Source organism: Macrobrachium nipponense, chromosome 22 (assembly GCF_015104395.2).
Source record: "Macrobrachium nipponense isolate FS-2020 chromosome 22, ASM1510439v2, whole genome shotgun sequence".
NCBI classification, from domain to species: domain Eukaryota; kingdom Metazoa; phylum Arthropoda; class Malacostraca; order Decapoda; family Palaemonidae; genus Macrobrachium; species Macrobrachium nipponense.
In genome coordinates this window covers 8,436,251-8,458,734 of record NC_087213.1, presented here as the reverse complement: position 1 = coordinate 8,458,734, position 22,484 = coordinate 8,436,251, and the positions used below count along the sequence as shown (strand labels likewise).

Below are 22,484 nucleotides of genomic sequence, written 5' to 3'. Positions count from 1 at the left end.
GAGGTGTAACGAACGTGCTACAGAGTAAACACTAAAACAACATCTTTAAAAATTCCAAACATTAGAAAAATAAGAAAACTCCATTAAATAGCTGACGAGAAAAAGATAAACGTTCATTCATCCTGACTCCCACCTCCCACCGAAGGAAAGAAAAGGAAAGGAAAATATTTATTAAAGAAAGATACATCATCGAGGCCTGGCATGGAAACTGCTGCTGCATCTCCCGCCGACAGCAGGAGGAGAAGCAGCAGCACAAAATCTGAAGCCCCGTGGCAACCCCTGGGGGGATTTGCAGCATGTAATTAATTGATGAATCGGGCCCCGAACGCCTGAGGTCTCCACGTACACTGGCACGCCTCTCCCTCCCGCACGGGCATCCCTGAACCCACCCACCCCCCAACCCCCTTCCCCTTACTCCTTCGACTCCCTCCCCACCATGACCTGAACTCTATAACATACAAGCCGAGCCTAGGTGCCAGGAGACACGGCAGCCCTCCTGCAACTATTCATTATAATGGACGTCCATGAAATACCGAGGAGGTAACAACTGGAGGGACGCGAGGAAGTTGAGGCCATTGCGGGAATTACCTCGCAGAGGACGCAAGATGAAATATAATAAAATGTCCTCTGATGTGAAGGGGTTCGTCGGTAAAGCAAACACGGCCATATACAATGGTAATGCAAACAATTCCTGTCATAAAACGCGAATTTCGGACACGGTTAATGAAATTACCGCTCGGAAAAGATGATTATTCTACACCATAAGCGGGTGATGATGGTGGTGTAAAAGGGGTAATTTTTTTTCTTTGGGGGAGGGGGGGACTGGGTAAGAGAGGACGACTACCCCGGGGTAGTAGGGGAGGGGGAGAGGACGGATGGATGAGTTTGTGGGGGAGGATGGTGAGGGAAGTCAGAGCGTTGACGGCAGATCATGATCACAATTGATGGATCACCTCTGACGGCCTTTCTCCTATAATCCGGCAGTTTTTCAGCACACGTCTTCGTGGGTCCTCCTAGTACCGTCTAAGACTTAGTGGGTCCTCCTGGTACCCTCTAAGACTTAGTAGATCCTCCTAGTACCCTTTTAAGATTTGTTTAGATGGGGTCCTCCTAAGTACCCTCTACGGGCTTGAGTTGGAGATCCGTTCTACTACCCTATAAGACTTTAGTGGGTCCTCCTGGTACCCTCTAAGACTTATTGGATCCTCCTGGTGCCCTCTAAGACTTAGTGGGTCCTCCTGGAACACTCTAAGACTTAGTGGGTCCTCCTGGTACCCTGGTACCCTCTACGACTTAGTGGGACCTCCTGGTACCCTGTTTGTCTTTCCTCTTCCTCTATTGGACTTCCTCTCCGAAGTTGGATGGAAATTAAAATCACGAATGTCCGACCTTATTTTATTTCTTCAAGTCAAATTGCAGTGAACAATCTCTGCTCTTTTTATTTCTATCTGTCAAAGTCAAATTGCAGTGAACAATCTTCGTTTTTAAGAGAGGTGAGTGGGGGGCCTCGTAGCAGTCAAGAAAATTGGGAGAGGAAAGTTACGAAATCAATGCAATAATTTTTATTCCGCGGACCCGTTTCTGAATGTCTCTCCAATGCCATATCCTAAGCATTTCCCTGAAGTTAGGTCGAATCGGAACTAAAGTGATCTACTTGGGAAACTTGGTTAAAGCGTAATTGCACAAAATGATAACCTTCTATACAGGTGCAGCTGAACTCATTACGATATTCTCAGTGCGAAATGCCGTAGCATTACTGTTTAGTTTTTCCTATCTTAAGTCGTCGAATCTGCATATTATTATCATCTTTTTTCTGGAAACTCTTACATATTCAATTGCCTTTTTTATATATAAAAACGGAAAATCAGAGGAGACCTACTAAAGACCTAAAACTTCATCAAATATAGAATCGGCATTATTAATTTTTCTAATTTTTCTAACATCACACTATTCAAGTTTTTCTGAAAAAAGGAAAATTCAGAGGAGACCTACTACAGATCTCACACTTAACTATATCAGCATCTTACCTACTTTCGGCAACATCAAACGTGACGTCATTCTCGACCTTTTGGTATTACTGGTTTTTATCTCTCGCTGTAATCCGACCTAAAATTCTTCCCGTGAATATTTGACGATGTTAACCTGTTCTTTTATTGAAGAAGAAATAAAGGTTCAGGACTTCCAGGAAAAATATTTTCATATCTAATCTATTCAAGATTATACATCTGAGGAATTCCGAATAAACCCTAGCATACTGAGAAAAATACACCCACCTCGATGGCTTTACGTATGTTCATCCGTTAATTTTCCACGAGAAAATGTGATACTTTTAAATATGAAATCACAAATTCACACAATAATTCCGGGGATTCTCTGTAAACACTGAATATGCAAAATCGACAAATTAGTATATATATGTATGTATGTATATATATATATATATATTAATATATATTATATATATATATATATATATATATATTGTGTGTGTGTGCGTGCGTGTGTGTTTGGATGGTGTGTAAGCGTGTGTGTTCATATACATACGGTAATTACAGATGAAAATCAAAAAGAAACTGAGGCTAGAACTACAGACTTCTCGCATCTCCCAAACGACGCAACCACTGAAGCACGACGAAGCCAAATCCCATGACGACACCAGAAGCCTCCATGACCTGCACTGAGGCCAGGGAGAGTACTTATATGAAAAATTATGATCATTACTATTCCTCCGGAGTGACAATGGGGTATGAGGGAGGGAAGCAGGGGGAGGGAGGGAAGGGAAGGGGAAGATGGCCATAGGGGAATGGGGGGGGGGAGTCTCCGTCTATAGTTAATCAGAAAGCGTCTCTCCATACATATTGATGGGAATCTTTGCGTCCTAGGGGGAGCATTTGTCAGGGGCCTCTTAATGCGTGGAACCAAGGCAACCCCTGCCTAACCCCACTCTGATCCCCCCCTACCCCGGTTCTCTCTCCCCCTCACCCTTGTCGTTAGGCTGTTTTAACTCGTAACGCCCCAACACTTCATTTCTTTTTGAATGTCGTACCACAGTGAAAGTATACAAGATAGGTGAGTATCTCATGGACATATACATATACATATACTGTACATATACATATATATATGTGTATATATATATACATATATATATATATATATATATATATATATATATGTATATCACCATTCTAGTATTCTCCTTAAAGGTGTTGACTATTAGGTTCTCAGCAGGTCTTTTGTAGTGAGGTTGCTTGCCTCAAGCCCCTTTCTTCAACTACGTATGACCTGAGAGAGAGAGAAGAGAGAGAGAGAGAGAGAGAGAGAGAGAGAGAGAGAATATATATATATATATATATATATATATATATATTATATATATATATCTATATATATGATATATATATATATATATATAATAATATTATATAGATATAACTATCACGCGTAAACAGTTATATACAAGAATTACGTAGATAAGTTCCTTTAAAGGCACGAACGAAACCTAGACAAAAAAAAAGAAAAAAAAATTAAAGAGAGAGAGAGAAAAAAAAAGGTGTATGAAACACCTACTAAGTCCAGCCCCGTCCGTCGTAGGAGGGAACGAAAGACGTCCAGTATTTTTCGAAGTAATTTTCCATTAATTTTTCTTCTCGGCCTCGATGGCCGTGCCATTGATCCCGGTTATCTTGCACAATATTTGGACGCCGTCCAACACCAGCAAGGAAAGGGAAAAAAAACGGGGAAAAAAGGAAGGGAAAAAAGAAAGCGGGAGGGAAAAAAAGAACGCGACGATCTTCTGTTAAAAGGGGTTAATTGTGGTGCGTTGGAGGAAAGAAATAAGGGAAAATATTGGGGGAGAGAACAGCTCCGGAAAGAAAGACGGGGAAAAAAAAAGAATGTCAGTCTGGTGACGGACAGATAACTCGCATCAGTGATCACACACACACGCACACAAACACCTATATAAATACAAACCCATTTTATATACGTGTGTATAAATATATTACGCACAGGCACACACACACCTATATAAACACACTCATTTTAGATGCGTGTGCATAAATATATTACACAGACACATATATATAAATGCATACATAAATTATAATTCATATATATATATATATATATATAATATCTATATATATATATAATTATATATATGTGTGTGTGTGTGTGTGTGTGTGTGTGTGTGTGTACATGATAAAGAAGCATTCAGTTAATTCCAGACCCGAAAATGACATAAAAATCATCCGATGAACGAAAAAAATGAATAAATACATTTACATATAAAACCTGGCCTTAAACAAATTAATGAACAAAATAACTATAAAGAATAATAAACGAAGAAGCTGATTGAAAAGTTTCACGAGGATGAGAATCGATGAGAGGAGGAGACTTATTAATTAACCGATTTTATTCTCAAGAAAATTGGCTTACATAAATAAAAGGATACCACCTGTTCCCTATCAATCACTTGTGATCAAAAAACTTTTTGGATTCTAAACAGAACTTAATCAGTGTTAAAACAGACTGACGCGCACACACACACATGTACACACACAAACACACGCCACGCACGCACAAAAAGTTATTCAAGCCCAGACAACTGAAAAACTTCAATTGAAGTTATAAATATTCGAAGTCTTCGCCTACAAATGAAGTTTATTTTTCCATTTATGAAACGTATGTTAATCATCTTAAGTATAACAAATTGTCCAAATAAGTTTACCAATTTTCAGAAGAGGTTGTAAGTAGGGACTTTATAATGAAACCCGATACTCTTGAGGTCAGCATTACAGAGGAAGGCAGATAATACAAGAGCAATAATTTATGAATATTCTGATTTCAAAAATTAATCGAAATGATAAAGGACATAGTAAAGGGTTTAGGTGGTCATTAACGTTAACCGACTAAAACTGCTGCAGTGGCGCTAAAAAAAAAAAAAAAAAAAATAGAGAGGTTCAGATAACAACAGACTTTCATTGTCACTAGTGAATCCTGTTATCAAAATTAAAAATGTTGATGAGTGATCTTATTAACATACAGTAAAATACTGTCCTATATATGAATTAACAGCGAATCAACGAAACGTGAATTAGTTTGGTATCATTAAATAATGTGGTCCATCTTTCATCAAACATACATAAGAAATGCAACATCGTCACAATTACCACCTAGTTTATTTAGGTCTTGCAATTCCCTCATGCCAGATAACGTAGCAATTCCAGGATATATTCCTGAAGTATTCCTTCCTCATCAACTGTTTGAGTTTTCGAGATTTTGATTATCAATTGATTTCCCTAATTCGACAATTTGGTGCACTCCCGTATATAATTGAAAACTCGGAGCACCTTCGAATAAAGGCTACATTAAAATGCTCGTGTGATTAGCCTAGACCAGACCATCACATAGCAAACAACAATGGATTCACGTCTCACCACAAATAAGGGGAATATATCGTAAACGAACCTTCTGAGAGCCCAGGATCGTCCCAACGAGCAAAACAGTGAGGGCTTATTCTAAACAAAGAATTATTAATAAGCACTCGTGTCTACTCTGAAATAAACGAAAAATATAACGTCAACGAAACTTCCTCTCAAAGACCAGGATCGTCTCAACAAGCAAAGCAGTAAGAAATATTTTTGATAAGCAATAATATCTGATCTTTGATTCCTTCTCAGAGGCCAGGACCGTCTTAGAGAACACCGCAGTGAGCATTTGTTTTAAATAAACATTTATTGATAAACACGAGTTCCAACTATAAAATGCCTTCCAAAGCAAACTCCCACAACAAAATGATTGTATGTACAAGAGAGTATAACAGAGTAGAAAATAGCAAGTAAGCATAGGTATATTAGAACTAAAATCTTCATATTAAGGGCATGCTATGCGAGCTAAGTTTTTGGGCAATTTCCAACACAACCAAAAATGATTGTAGAGGGTGTATACTGTGGGTTTCTTAAGACAATATTGATGGAAAACTTACTTACAATGAGTAAAAGCTAAATTGATCTAGCTAGTAAATAAATCTTATCATAGGAAACCTTTTACGGGTGCCAGATTATCAATATTACTACTATTAAATGGATGGATCCTGTTCATACGGAAAAAGCCAACGGAGGCCAATGACTTGAAATTCAAGACTTCCAAAGAATATAGTGTTTATTGGAAAGAAGTAGCAGAGGTCGATGAGAAATACAGAGAGAAGAGATAACATTAACACAGAAAAACAAATCAATAAATTGATAAATATTTTAAGTGCACTATTAAAATGCCAAGAGAACTGTATTAGGTAGATCGTTCTAATATAAATGGAAGACTGAAATATGCCAAAATAAAGGACACATCGAATGCGTGAAAGGAAAAGCGCAACATCTTCACTCCTCGCCTCCACAATCACGGAAGCGTCTGAAGAAGAACTACTGATAAAAAAAGAATGAATAATCTTATGGACGTTTCTGCTGCTGCCGCCGTTAAAAAGTACCCAAGGACGCCGTCCGTATCCCGACGCGAAAACAACGCACGGACTTCGTTCGTTCGTTCGTGCTCTCATCATCGATATTTTCGTCCGGCGAAATAACCGAGGGGGATGGAGTGTCACAAATGAAGGTTCCGCCAAAGTTAAAACGCCTGGGATTTAAATGTGATGTTTAAACCAAAATGTTTTGAAGTCTGGATATAATGTTTGTATGAAAAGAAAAACTGGCGAGCCGAGAGGGTGGGAGGGGGGGAGGGGGGTGGTGTTTGCGGGCCGCCTCTAGGGGTGCCTCTAGAGACCAAACTTTGTGCGGAATTTTGCCAGAAGTTAGGAGGAAAGAGAGAGGGAGGAGAAAAAAAAAGAAAAAGGGAACGAAAGAGAGAGAGAGAGAGAGAGAGAGAGAGAGAGAGAGAGAGAGAGAGAGAGTCAGCACTCATTTTAATGTACCGCACTCACACTCGGGCGTTACTCGTCCTGATGGCCCAGGTACAGACCTACGGGATGCCAAATGAAACATCAAAATGATGACGAAAGTCCTTATACTGGAAAGCAAACAGATAGGAGAGATATGGTTCATAAAAGGCATCCTCTACATCCTCAAGGAGAGGATGACGTAGGAGGGCGCGAAGAAAAAGGACCAAAGGACAACGAACGTCGATGGCGAAGGAGGCGACACCATCACCAGCACAGAGAGAGAGAGAGAGAGAGAGAGAGAGAGAGAGAGAGAGAGAGAGAGAGAGAGGCTGGTCACAACATCCCGGCCGCCACTATCGTGTGAGAACTTTCCCCGGACATCGATTTCCAACAAAGTTTGGACAGAAAAGTTGCATTAAAGAAGTGTTACTGGTCGCAGCAGCTCCTACCAGCACTCTCCTACAGAAGCTAAGATGCTCTGCCGAAGGCGGCGGTGCCGCCGATGGCACGGCCACCAAACCCCACTTTGCCATGCAATTGCAGAGGGTGAAGTGCCATCTTTCTTTAGCCTTGGCACTCTAGCACGATACGCAAAGAAGAAGACTGATCCATTCCTTCTACGATCAAATCAATGGTGGAATGGAAAACGCGTAAGTGAGCAGAGAGACCAGGTTAATGAAAGTAGTGGCGTATTCAGATGACACTATACAAGTAATTTTATTTATTCGTTTTTAATAAGTGAAATTCTCTTGTTCTTTCTGTATTCTCTGGAAGCTTGAATTTCAAGGACTTGTTCCATATGACTAGAATTCAACTGAATAATAATAATAATAATAATAATAATAATAATAATAATAATAATAATAATAATAATAATAATAATAATAATAATAATAATAGGTTCTGATAAAACTAAGACCGTACTGGACAAATAAGAAAAAAAATCGCCTTAAGAAATTTGTACGTCGAATGGGAAAAAGAAAAAAAAATAACAAACAAGAAATTGCGGTTCTCTAAATCGCAAATACACTTAAGATTAATTATGTAAAAAACTTCAGTCTTCGCCCACGCGGTCACGCCAAAGAGCAATTCCTTTTGGACTCTCCAATCAACAGGTACAGACCAGAAAAAAAAAAAGTCGGGGTTGCTGGTAGACTTATGAAAATCTTGAAACTTTACGATGCAACAGCTGACAGAAAACGAAAATGGTCACACAAATCGACGAAGCAAAAGTCATTTGCGACCAAATTTCTGGCAGTCTATTCAAAATTAATTCTCGAAATACCTAAGAGACATTTCTACTTTCTTAACAGGCGAGAAGACTGGAACAGAAGACTAAGTTTCCAAGTAGATCTATTGAAAACGTCCTCATTCGCCGGACTAGAAGCCAACCAAATGAAACAGACATTGACATTTTGCCAACCTTAATCATAATAAGTTCACATCATCCCACTAAGAGGAGTCCTTAGATTGGACAGAACTCTTCCACTGCCGTAAGAACGTATGTGACAGAACAAATTTCTCAGACTGACGTCGAATAATAAGAGTATATCATGAGGCAAAAGGCAACTTTAAAATAAAGAAGATGAATTCAAAGAAAAAAAAAATTAGGGTGCCAAAAGCGAGATCGCAAAAAAAAAAAAAAAAAAAAAAAAAAAAAAAAAAAAAAATCAAATTCACATAAAACTGAATCAAATTTCGAAGGATAAATTAGCACAAAGTTATCTAGGAGCAATGATCAGTTCATGGGTAGGAGATGAAATGGAGACAGCTCACTTCAGGGAACGGAATAAAAAGGTAAAAAAATGCGCCTATGTTTCTTCGGCGCAATCGAGTTTTCTGTGCAGCGTATGATGCTGTATGAAACTCTGAGCCACGGCCCATGAAACCTGCACCCATCGCCCATTAGTGGCTAGTGTTGCTGGCACCTATATAGCAGTGCCAGACGCACGATCATGGCTAACCTTAAACTTAAACAAAATAAAAACTACTAGGTCAGATGGCTGCAATTTGGCATGTATGATGATTGGAGGGTGGATGATCAAAATACCAATTTGCAGCCCTCTAGCCTCAGTAGCTTTTAAGATCAGAGGGCCTCGGGTGACCTCTATAGAGGCACAGGATAAGGCCTGGTGACCATCATTAGGGCACATTACACAGGTGACCAAGAAACGGATGCACGCCATAAAAGCATGGCATTAGACGAGTGTCCAATGTACTACAATCGCCGAGTGAGTCGGGGGATCACTGCATTATCGAACAATAAAAAACAGAGAGTAAATCGCACAGAAAAAAATCACAAAGCAAATAACAAGACAAAAAAATCTGAAATTCTAAGATATTTTATTTGCAAAGGAGTTTTGTGTATTGATAAAGGAAACACAATCTAGGCTGTTCAGAAGAAATGGCCAAAACACAACAGCAATAATAATAATAGTAATAATGATAATAATACTTCAGTATCTGGAGAAAGTGATCACAAGAACTCATTCTTCTAGGTTAAAATTTGTTTCGTTTTATTGAAGTTGCGAATTGTCTGTTACAATTACGTAACTCTATACATAGAATTTCGCGTTTTTATATTCCTACATTATTTAAAAAAAAGTAAGCAATTCACTTGAATGTAACTTTCTGAATCAGCATCTGTGCTAAGTCTCTAAGAGATATGTCGTATTATGTATTATACAATTCCTAATTAATAATGCAAACCATGCAAGTGAAGTAATTTGCAATTACTCCGAGGACAACTGAATTAATTACAGGTATATCTGTCCACTTATTCTCTCCTCACTAAATATACAAATAGTTTCCTCTCAATCAGTTACTTTTGAAAACGTACCGCCCCCAATCAGCAGACAACTGGCTTTATTCTATCCCATCAACAGCTACAGTAAACGATCCGTTGCGTTTCCGATAACACATGATACTTTACAATGCTAACACCAAAGGCGAAACAACCAAAGTAAAATGACAAGAATCTTCTAAAACAACCGATTCTTTCCACAATGTGTTGAAAAATACAAAGTAACGCAAATTAAAATAATCACAGCAGACTCAAAGTTATGAGGAAATTAACACAATCTACAGCTAGTATCACTTAATCCTATTTATATCTGTATACCACTTGAACATTCTAAAGGATTTGCGTAAGAAGAATTGATGTAATTACACCTCTCTCTCTCTCTCTCTCTTCTCTCTCTCTCTCTCTCTCTCTCTCTCTCTCTCCTAACAACCGAAGCAACCATCCGTAGCCACAGACCTCTTCATAAAGTCTACTCAATAATCTATATGAATTTCACCCTTACGACAAAATTCGAGGGTAAAATCCTCCTCAACTTTTTTTTTCTCTCTCTCTGGTGACTCCTTCCAATTTCACGTTTTTCCTAAATGGCAAATTTTTTACTTTTTCATACACCCTACTCTCTCTCTTCTCTCTCTCTCTCTCTCTCTCTCTCTCTCTCTCTCTCTCCGCCCTCGCACGGTCAGCATTGGAATGACAGCGCTGACGACACTCCCAAGTTTTTATGCAAAGTCGATTTTCTCTTAATATCCACATGGGGGGAAGGTTTTATGGCTCACTCCCTCCTTCAAAGATCAAAAGTCATGGGGAGGAGGAGGAGGAGGGAGGAGGAAGGAGGAGGAGGAGGAGGAGGAAGATAGAAGGCTTCCGAAGAAAAAAATATAATAAAAAACATGGGGGCAATAAACAAAGATAAGAAATTCACGAAGGAGAACAAATGGTTATCAAGCGTGAATGCACGAGAGGTACTGTGCCGTAAATTCTGGCCACTTTTTTTTTCTCTTGTAAAGAAAATTGCCTGAAACAGCATCAACCGAGCGCGAAATCGCTAGGGCGCGGATGACTAGTAAACGCCCAGGAAGTATGCTTAAAAGATACGAAGTATATACAATAAACATTATTATTTTTGTTCGAAAGAATTAGATCTCTAATCGTAGAGATATTCATTATAAGATGAAAGTGATAAGCATCGGTGTACCCCAGACGAAGATTAACGAAAGTTGAAAAGAGTTACACAGCGTTAATCAATTACCCAAAATGAGAGAGAGAGAGAGAGAGAGAGAGAGAGAGAGAGAGAGAGAGCGAATGTAGCATTTCGACTCCAAGATGGCGATAAACAAGCAAGCTGTGTGGTGCTGGGCATATAACAGCGATTCATTACCAAAGGACTACACAGTTATGATCAGAAAACTGAGCTAAATAGACCGACTCAAAAGTCAATGGAACATTTATATAGAAAAAAAATGTCCATTTCTCTTTCTCCCTGTAATTATGAGAAAAGAGAGTCTTGTTGCATATCTTCATTTTTTCATCGTTTGGGAGCGTCATCCTCAGGATAAACATTCTGAGCTTGGTTAGATCTCTCTCTCTCTCTCTCTCTCTCTCTCTCTCTCTCTCTCTCTCTCTCTCTCTCTCTCTCATTATTACTGGTCTGATATTGTATTGTGAAACAGTGCGCAAAAGTTTGGTTATAATAAAATCAATATAAAAATATAACTTCTGGACTGAGTTCCTACATTAAATTTTACGGAAAGAGCAAAACTCAATACATGTAACAGCAGCTGAATCATTATGTTAAACTTAAAAAAAAAAAGTAAACAAATAATACAATAAAAAAGTAAACCCCCCAATTTTGTAAAAAATAAAACAATTTAAAAATTTAATAAAATGTTAAAAACAGTACTGCAGATTAGTAGTTTAAATGGTAACGAAAGACAATGTAATAGCATCTGCTCTTCATGTTGGTGTAAAAAATAAATAAACAGATAAATACAACTCCTTCTACAAGCAGTTTGATAAGACAAGCAAATAAATAAATAAAAAAAAAGATGGCCAGCATCAGTAGCACGACTCGAAGTGCCGAACAAAAATAATGAGGGAAGGAAAAAACTATGGGAGTTTTTCCGAGGCAAATGATGTGTGACGATCGACAGAGAGAGAGAGAGAGAGAGAGAGAGAGAGAGAGAGAGAGAGAGAAGGGGACGGAACGCAAACTACTTAATAGGTGGCAGTAGTACTACTAGATGATATGAGAGAGAGAGAGAGAGAGAGAGAGAGAGAGAGAGAGAGAGAGAGAGAGAGGGGGGGGGGGGGGGGGGGGCAGATAACGCAGAATACTTCATATGGGCAGTGGCAGCATTAAATAATCACAGAAGAGAGAGAGAGAGAGAGAGAGAGAGAGAGAGAGGAGAGAGAGGTTGGTCAAAATAGACAAAAAGGAACAGGAATGCTTCTAGATGAATAACGAAGAGAGAGAGAGAGTCGTCGTCGTTGTCCTCAAGATCCTGATATCGAAGTCAGGCGCGTGTTGGATATCGGGGAGGGGGCCACTTCTATCTTTCTCATCGCCTTCATTAGCTTGCCACCATAGTCTCTCTCTCTCTCTCTCTCTCTCTCTCTCTCATCCCTATCCACCGCGCGCGATCTCACTCCTCTTTTCCTCGTTATTTTAGCGATGCTCCCGCGACCTACCGCCCGTTTGCATAGGAAATATGTCGTTTAATGTGCACGAAGGCGGCCGTGTACCTGGGTCCCAGCGACTCTATGCTTTAATCGCGATTTTCTACGTTAACGGCAAAACTTTGGTAGGCGTGAAATACAATTTTTTTTTTCGCCACCTCTCTCTCTCTCTCTCTCTCTCTCTCTCTCTCTCTCTCTCATCCTTCTTCTGCAGCATCGACTTGAAGGAGGATGGATAAAAAAATAAGTGAAGGACGGTACAGGCCAAAAGGTCTAACACCCTGAGACAAATGACGATGCACTTCGGAATAAACCCTTTCCAAGGCACGAGAGAGAGAGAGAGAGAGAGAGAGAGAGAGAGAGGGAATTTACAGTGGAGCAAATTTCGGCTAAATGATCCCCATGTATCGATGAAATGCCGCAGGTCTATACAAAAGCGGGCTCGATATCCATCACTGCATCACACTAGTATCAATTCCTGAGGCAAAGTCCACGAACAGATGATACTGGTTAACGTTCCTGAAAGGTATAACGTCATCTGATGTCATATCAAAATGACGTCACACCAAGAATGGCCCCGTCACTCATGATACACAAATTCGCAAATAAAACGTGATGGAAAGTCCTTTTCAACTACTTTTCCCAAACAAGGTAACTAGAATTCATTACCATTTCCGTACCGGAGGCACACTAAATAACAGTCATAACTTCATCAATTATCCAGGAAATTCAAATCGGACACCAGTGACGAAAGCCCTCACCACTTTCCTTCCACTGGAAAAAAAACATGAACCCAAATTCAGCCCTGTGCTAACTTCATTTACTTCTTGAAATAAGGCCCTAGTGGTCTATATCTGTCTGTGATTTCATGCATAATTTCGACTTCAAACTTCGCCGTTACAGAAACTTATCATAGTCGTCCGATCATAATTTACGTGGAACTTTAACGTGTCTTCGTGTCTAATTCATAAATGCAGATGTAAGCCTCTAATATTTCGTCACGAATTCAGTATCTCCGCTTCAGTTTCTGTACTTTCCTAATGTCTTTGGTAACTTATAAACTTTGTTTTCCAGTCTTTGGTGTTAAGAGTTCTTGAGGTGGTTTTGTCTCTTATTTTCTTTTTTTAACCTAATCAATAGCTAAACCTACTCTTGCCTTGTCTGTATTCATAAGTGATCATAAAATAAAGATCTTACTTTTATGTTTGGCAATAAAATAGAGACCTTCCTTTTTATATTACTCAGTAATTACCGCCATTCTATAGTTTAAATGTGTGTTCTTTGTTCTCTGACTGTTCACCGTCGCGGAACTGTTCCATTTCGTCTTACTTTGCGTTCCCCTGTTCCCCCTCTAAGAATGATGACGTTCGGTAGCTTTAAGCGATCCCCCAACTCTTCTCAAAAACCCGTTCCCTTTACCTCTCCGGCTACCTGATCCGGCCGTCCCACATCCCTTCAGTTTTAAATGGCTATTTAGACTGTTACTCTAATCACACGGTTTCGTCTTACTTCCCAGCGTCGACAAAACCATCTCATGATCCTTCAATTCTTGTTCTCTCTGAAATAGTCCAACAACATAAGATCTATCTCTATGTGTTTCGATGCACTCTTAAGTACACTTCAAACGATAAACGCAGTTAACTTACAGAGAACGTACGTATCCTGTTTATTAATTTGTTATTTCATTTTGTTCTCTTCTAATAGCCGATCCCTACTTTCTTTATTTCCTATTGCCTTCTGTTATTTCAAAGGAACGACGTATTCTTTGGAAGCCTGAATTTCAAGCCTATTATTGGCACCTGTTGGTTTGATCCATATGAATAGGGTTCATCTTCTGAATAATAATAATAATAATAATAATAATAATAATAATAATTTGATTGTGAAAAGCAATAGGTACAACATTTATTGAAATAAAATGGCAATACCTTTGGTGTTAATAAAATTGTTACAAATACGACGAATTCTGACTATTAAACGCAAAACTAAAATTTTTCTCACGCCAAATTAAAATTTAGCTTACTACTTAGCTTCAAAGATTACCGATGAAGCGTACGCTGTTTCAATTGCCACATCATGTTATAATCTGTAGAGAAAATAAATAACAAAATAAATATGTAAACAAACCAAAAAGGGTATTTTATACATTTCCGACCGTTATCTGAGAGCCCAAGCCAATTATCAAAGACGGCAGCGCCACAATAGAAACAAATGATTCGTATTTTTCCGCTCATTCATTTCTTGGAGAATAACTTCTTAAGAGACCAAATTCAGGAGGTTGTTCGGTAACAGGAGATCTATCGACTCCAACTCATTTTCGTACATTTAATTTTTTTATCTGAATTGGTTTAGATAACAAACACGTAAAAAATGCGTCGAAGTTTCTTCGGCACAATCGCGTTTTCTGTACAGCGTACAATGTTGGATGAAACTCTCAGCTGCGGCGCATGAAGCTTTCAGCCGTGGCCCGGTGGTGGCCTGTGTTGTTTGCACTGATAGCGGTACCAGACGTACGATCATGGCTAACTTTAACCTTATGTAGAATAAGAACTACTGAGGCTAGATGGCTTCAATTTGGTATGTTTGACGATTGGAGGGTAGATGATCAACATACCAATTTGCAGCCCACTGGCCTTGCACGTTTTTAAGATCTGAGGGCGGACAGAAAAAGCGCAGAAGGACAGACAAATAACCACCTCGATAGTTTACTTTTAAAGAAAATTGAAAATATTAGGCATCCATTCCTACCAGTCTCCGCATTTGAAAACAGTCACGGTCTGGAATAAATCTCGATGACAACTGACGCAGCAAAGAATAATGCGTCTCTAGACGGTTTCACTCAATAGGAGGAGATTTTCATTCATCACACAAATAGCCGGCCAATTCCGAAATGTTTGACACCCTTTAAAAACCACATGTAACGCTGATCGCACTCGAACCATTCGCCGCATTTGAAATGTCTTGAGAGAAAGCATAAACATTTTTATTGTATTCCTCAACGAAATTTATTTCTGGCTCGAAATTTCAATTGGACCCAAAGCGCCGAGTTAATTTGCTGCGCGTAAAGTTTTAATGCGTTGCAATTGACAATAACAAATGAAATAATAGTGACGAAGTTCACAGTAGTAGAAGTGGTAGTGGAGTAGTAGTAGTGAAGAAACATTCTCCTCTTACTACTGTTGTCTTTAATTAAATTCAAAAATAGCATTATCGTTAAATTCATTCATAAATGGTTTTAGGCGTAATGGTCATATTAATCATTGAGAGAGAGAGAGAGAGAGAGAGAGAATAACCTCCTGTTAATCTCAAAATCCCTTTCATTCTTTCTTTTCCAAACTCCTTTTCCTCCTCCCCTTCCATTCCCTCATCCCCAGTGAGCCTTTTTCCCTCCTGATCTTCAAACTACGCCTTCTCGTTGACCTCACCCTCTTGCCTCCCTCCCTCCCTCCCCCCTCAGCCCCCTTCCCCATTAAGGAAATCTTCAATGCTTCATAACAGGGCGTCGATCATGGCCCTCCAAACTGATCTTCCTCATAACGTCCCCACGAGGGAGGGTGGATTATCTCCGAGGAATTCGTTAACAAACAAACTAGCAGAATCATTCTTAGTCCGAAAAAGAAATTTCTAAATATCCATATAATAAAAAAAAATATATTGAAAAAAATCGTATGAAGACGCAGACCGAATCCGAATAGTTTTTCTAATTAGTGATATGGTCTACTGATTAATTCATATTAACGAATAGCAAAAGATATTAGAGCCCCGTATGATCTTTCAAGTAGCTAAAAATCCAACGACGTACGCGGTGGAAATATTTCGTGTTTTCTACTTCCAAAGGTGTTCTAATGCAAAAGAAAAGGTTTTCTATCAGGTTATAAATACACTTCGGCATTAGGTTACAAAATACTAATAAAACAAACGGAATATTGCCCCCCATTAGTTAAACCAATGTCCCAAAATTCAGCTTGTACCACACCAACGTTACAAACTAGGTACACTTTTGAGTGTGGTCAAATCTGGTCCATGTGATAAAAACGGTCAACCACAAACCACAAGATATTCAAATCTCTAAATCTGTGGAATAATCGTAAGACTCACATACATTCTGGTAAATGATGCCACAAGTCCTATACAAGTTTTTCCAAAATACTAAATGAAAACCTGCAAAATGCATAAAACAGATGCATCGTACAGTTTTGACGAATTTCTGTGCTATAGGACCCATATTTGGTAACCAGTCAGGATATCAAGTGTGTCCGCTGCGTTACAACATACTACTCTATTTATGATGCATCAGGGGGATGTACATATACATTGCCAACAACATGCAAGGCCATAAATCGTTCAATGTACGAATGTCATGGCTCCGAAATTTAGTGGAGGAAATCTAAATGTTCATTAGACACTGACTGTATACACTGAATACTAAATAGGCAAGCAAGGTGCCTACGTATTCCAGTTTATACATGACTTATGTTTCTCTTTGGTCCAACAGTAATGAGAGACGGGTTCAAACGCAAAAAGATTACTGCAGATATTAACCGCCATAAACAAAAAATACAAAGGGCGAGACGGGAATAATCCTATATTTTCTCTGTTTAAACCTGATTTTTTATATATATATATTTTACGAGTATTCACAACAAAATTATGTAACTACCCCGATACACAATCTAAAATTAATATACTGGAAAAACCTAAGCCTTCTGTAAAGAGTGACAAATTTATTGCACTGCAATTCACAACAATACCCGAACATCTCCATTTTCATTCTATTTGTGCAAAACTGTCTTACAAGATATCATGAGCGCATTATGACACACCAGAATCGAATCCAAAGATATTTATTTTACGTCTAATAAATAAATAAATATAAACAGATATACAAAAAGGGCCCAGCGACCTGAACTCTTGAGGAAACTCTCAAAACCTTCACATATAACACAAAATTAAAAATCCAAAATTGTAGAATTTGTTAAAGAGAAAGCAAAAAAATATACTGTGACTGTCGGAGTTATTATTATAGTGAAATTTATTTCCGCAAGAGGATGTTATGACATAAATGGCAAATTATTTTTTTTAATAGAAAACGATTACCATCACGAAGCCGAATGAAACTTCTTTTACACTCCATGACAGAATGTCTATCAAGTCACATCAAGAAATCCTAAACCGAACACAGTGAAATCTGGTAATTATTAGAAGAATGTTTCTAAATAAAAAAAAAAAAAAAGCATTAAAAAAGTCCTAAACTGAGTTTATATTCCTACAATTATGAAAGAATACAAAACGAATTAGGTAAGAGCTAATCGACGATATTAATTTCTGATAGTAATTCGAAACCCACTCCCTCAGATTAAAATAATATATATATATATATATATATAATATTTATATATATATATATATATATATAATATATTGTATGTATGATATGTATGTATAACTGAATCACGAAAGTTTGGAACGCGATAAATCCATAAATAAAGGTAAAAGCCACGAAGGAAAAATAAACAGCGGAGTTTCTGCAAGATCTTTCGACTCGACGTCCTTTATTCAGCAGATAAACTGTTTATCTGCTGATGAGTAAAGGACGTCGAGTCGAAAGATCTTGCAGAAACTCCGTTGTATATTTTTTCCTTCGTGGCTTATACCTTTATATATATATATATATATATATATATATATATATATATATATATATATATATAAGAAATATACGACGCAACCACAAAAGCCCCGTTTGTTAATTTAATCGTGCCACAGGATCAAGAAGCCTCCTGCTGACGAAGGTCCTTCTGATGAGATCAAAGTCGACCAACCAACCCGGGGGCCAAGACCCACCCCCTCCCTAACGACCCACCCCCCTCCCTAACTAACACCCACCCCCTCCCTAACCACCTACCACCCACCCCCTCCATAAAAGAAAAAAAAAAAAAAAAAAACACCCTTAAAAAAAAAAAAAAAAAAACCTTACCCCATCCAAAATCCCCCCTCCCCCATAAAATCCCAAACAAACAAACAAGAGAAACAGACAAAAGTAAACATCCAATGCACTGACAATGCACCTGCGGAGAGAGAACCTCCCCCCACAGGGGAAGAGGGAGAAGAAGAAGAAGGGTAGCCAGGAAGTTGCGCTCGGGGCCACATTGGGCAAGTCATGTGTGAGAGGCGTTTGGGGGGGGGATGCACCCACCCGACTGTAAACAACCCCCTTCCGGCGACGCCACCCTGCGCCTACCTGAATGTTAATTGTGGGGAATGTTGTTTTTGCCTGTGGTGGCAGCCTCGGCTACACGTACTGTACGCATTCGCACGTACATAGACTCATACAATGCTTGTGAGGTCATGGCTTTGGCGGGAGGGGAGGTTGGGGGGGGGAGGCGGTACCAGTTGCTTATAGTTCCTCTTTGATGGAATGGATAAAAAAAACGAATGATACAATAATAGGACAAACATATTTCCAACTATATTAACGACTCTGTAAATTGTATCTAAAACACCAAGTAAAGTAAGAATGTTTTATTTTTTGTGCAGACACTTTCTGAATGTTACCACAAGGTTGCGTGAGTTTATTATCTTCTTCAAAAATCAAAAGCGGCGGTTATCAAGAATTCTATCTGATTAAATCATAAATTCTGGCGCCAAAGTTTCATGACTGGCGTTTATTTCACTAACGACAACTTTCATAAACACAGACCCTCGCTCCGGGAAGCACCTAACCCAACTCAAGCCTCCTTTACGACAATTGTTTGTTTGTATGGTGTTTCTACGTGCATGGAACCAGTGGTTATTCAGCAACGGGACCAACGGCTTTACGTGACTTCCGAACCAACGTCGAGAGTGAACTTCTATCACCAGAAATACACATCTCTCACTCCTCAATGGAATGGCCGAGAATCGAACCCGCGACCAGCGAGGTGAGAAGCAAACACCAAACCAACCACGCCACTAAGGCGCTTTACGACAAGAACACGCTCAAAACACGAAGGCAGACAAGGGCTCACAATCACCAGAGCGCGCTGCGCGTACACATGCACAGGCAGTGAAAGACAACAGTCAAACCAGTAATAAAGAGGAAATTATATGAATGGGAGGTTGTCAGGCTGCGTTCGTTAGCTGGCTGCAATCAGACTAACAAGTTGCAATCAACACCACGCGTAAATTTCTTGTAATTGCCCGCCGTAATTGTAGTGGAATCTCGGGGTGTTGTTTCGTTATAAATAATAAGAGCGGGGACCTACGCAACTACGACGATGTTAGCAAATTGGTTATGGTTTTGGCCCGATTCGTTGTAATAATAAAAACATAGAGGTTGCCAAAGCAGGGATCTGTGTAACAATGTTAGGAAATTTGTTACATTTTACCCTGCATCATAATATAATAATACAAAACAAAGAAGATGCCATCCTCACATCGGCGTTGATTTTGGAGGTGAGGTTGATAGGCCCACGCCCAAATTCCTTACAGATGGTCTCACGGAAGCTTCCGAACAAAGGGAATCTATTATTGTGGTCACCAAACAAATAGCGGCCAAACCCAATGTTGATTACTTTCGCAAATACAGATTCCAAGTTAAAATATTCTAAGTTAGTATATCTTAGTTTAACCAGACTACTGAATTGATTACCAGCTCTCCTAGGGCTGTCCCGAAGGATTAGATATTTTTACGTGGCTAGGAATCAATTGGTTACCTAACAACAGGGCCTACAGCTTATTGTGAGATCCGAACCACATTATATCGAAAAATGAATGCCTAATCACCAGAAATAAATCCCTCTGATTCCAAGTTGGCAGAGTGGGGAATCGATCTCGTGACTACCGAATCGGCAGGCGAACACGTAACCCACTCGTCCAACGTACAGCATTCTAGGTTACTTACGAAATGCGTTTGGTAATGAAAGATGAATAGTATTCTATTTAACAAAATGAAACCTAACTTTTAAATCGGAAGTCATGGAACAATGACAGAAAAGTGTAGAGACTTCAAGGAAGAATAATTGTGATTACCGAAGTGCATCTCTCATCACTTGAATGCAGCTACACTATAATGACTGACTGTAAATGGTGTCTCTTCGAGCACAGACTGACTAGTATTTCATCTGACCTTTCTTTACGGGCTGCGAATAAAAATACACATTTTTAAAAATAAATTTCAAACTAACAATTTCTTCCATCACAGAAGCTCCTTTGTCCGACTCGCCAATCAATTACCAGGTCCGATAAGCGATCTTACAAAAGACAAGTATTTACCTGTCCTGAAACTATCCTGACATTGTTTACAATAGAGATGATTTCTCTCTCTCTCTCTCTCTCTCACTCTCTCTCTCTCTCAGGTTTTTCATAAGTAATCCAAGCATGTCTACAACTACGTATGCACTACTCGGTCCACCATCCATTTAAGTCTCTCTCTCTCTCTCTCTCTCTCTCTCTCTCTCTCTCTCTCTCTCTCTCTCTTTTATTCTCGGACTGTGGCATTTCCCTACCTGTTTCGGAAGTCCCCCCTTCTCTCTCTCCCCCCCTCCCACGCCCCCCCCGGGGCCACCTCGCGCCTCTTATTCGTTGCCGGTTCTCCCCAGTGCCTTCGTGTCTGTCCGTCTGATAAATGGTAAAGCTGTGGCGCATAAAATTGGTGGCGGCGGATCCTTGTGTGTGGGTTATTAATCAAATTGGTTTGAGAGGCATCTCCGAGAGGTGCTGCTCCTCCTCCTATAGATGATACTCCTCCTCCTCCTCCTCCTCCTCTTCCTCCTCCATACCTAAGCAGAATGCTTCTACAGGAGCTGCTGAGACGATGCCCTCTCTCTCTCTCTCTCTCTTCTCTCTCTCTCTCTCTCTCCTCCTATATACCTTAGCAGAACTCTCTCTCTTTCTCTCTCTCTCTCTCTCTCTCTCTCTCTCTCTCTCCTCCTTAAGACGGCCAGTCGCTCTTGACTGATTTATCACTTCTTGACGCATTATTTGACACCTCCCATATTGCTGTCAACTCGGGTGGCAACGCAACGTTCATCCCTTATTCCAGCCTCCTCCTCCTCCTCCTCCTCCTCCTCCTCCTTCTCCTCTCCCTTCTTCCTCTGCTCCTCATTACTTAGCCCTTCCCATCCCCCAAACCCCCCACCCCCAGCCCTGTCCTCCGTGCCTCCCTAGAAACCATCTTCTAAAAAAGTTTCCTCATCGAACCGGTCTTAAGATCTTCTCTAGACCCCCTGAAATTCCCGCGGGTGTCTCTTTTGCACACTGCAACATTCACCATCGGATAAAATAGATCCGGCCGCTGTGATAATCCCGAGGCGTGTAGGGCGGTGGTGGTTTCGCTGTCTTTATTTTTCTCTGCTTGAACTTCCGCCGAGAGCACCTTATTTACTCGTGTCTCGCTCCTCTTTTGCTGGGCTGGATTGCGTTCGTTTATTGCCTACATGAGATCGCAAAATTCTCCCAGCCCCCATACCCCACCCTGTGTGTATTTTTGTGTGTGTGTGAGCGCGGGCGAAAGAGAGAGAGTGCATTTTGACCAGCATAATTGTAAGTCATAAAGACATGTTTAAAAATTAACAGAACAGAGAGAGAGAGAGAGAGAGAGAGAGAGAGAGAGAGAGAGAGAGAGAGAGAGAGAGAGAGAGAGAGAGAGAGAGAGAGAGATTACAATAGTTGGAAGGCGTACATAGAATTATCCTTCCACATGAAAGTCAAGTTCACTGTTAAATGACCGATGGCACAGGTGAAACGCTTACACTGACGTCAAATGAAGGAATAATTAATAGCTTATGCATTATAGGCAACTGAATTTTCACAGATTCGCTTTCAAATTTAAACATCAGAATGACTGACAGAACAAAGCATCACAGACTGGCATCGACTCTGCGATGATTCTGAATACCGAGATGATATCGCGGTGTTCACAAAAATAGTCACCTACGAAAAAAAATAAATAAATAAATAAAAAGGACAAAAATTGTCGTTCAGCGAAATTTTCAGTAACACTCACGATAGGGATTCATGATTTTAAAAGACAAAAGGAAACATTAAAATTATGAAAAGTGGTCTGTCACATCTTTATGAGAAATGTCATTTAACTACCGAATACTTAAAAAAAAAAAATAAATCTCGCCT

The 22,484-nt window shown here is 39.6% G+C and overlaps 1 protein-coding gene across 1 annotated transcript in view; it reads right to left on the bottom strand.

The window, feature by feature from the left end:
* The window catches only part of LOC135198858 (protein FAM133-like), a 252,854-nt gene that overhangs the window by 160,786 nt on the left and 69,584 nt on the right, over positions 1 to 22,484 (bottom strand). The window lies entirely within an intron of this gene.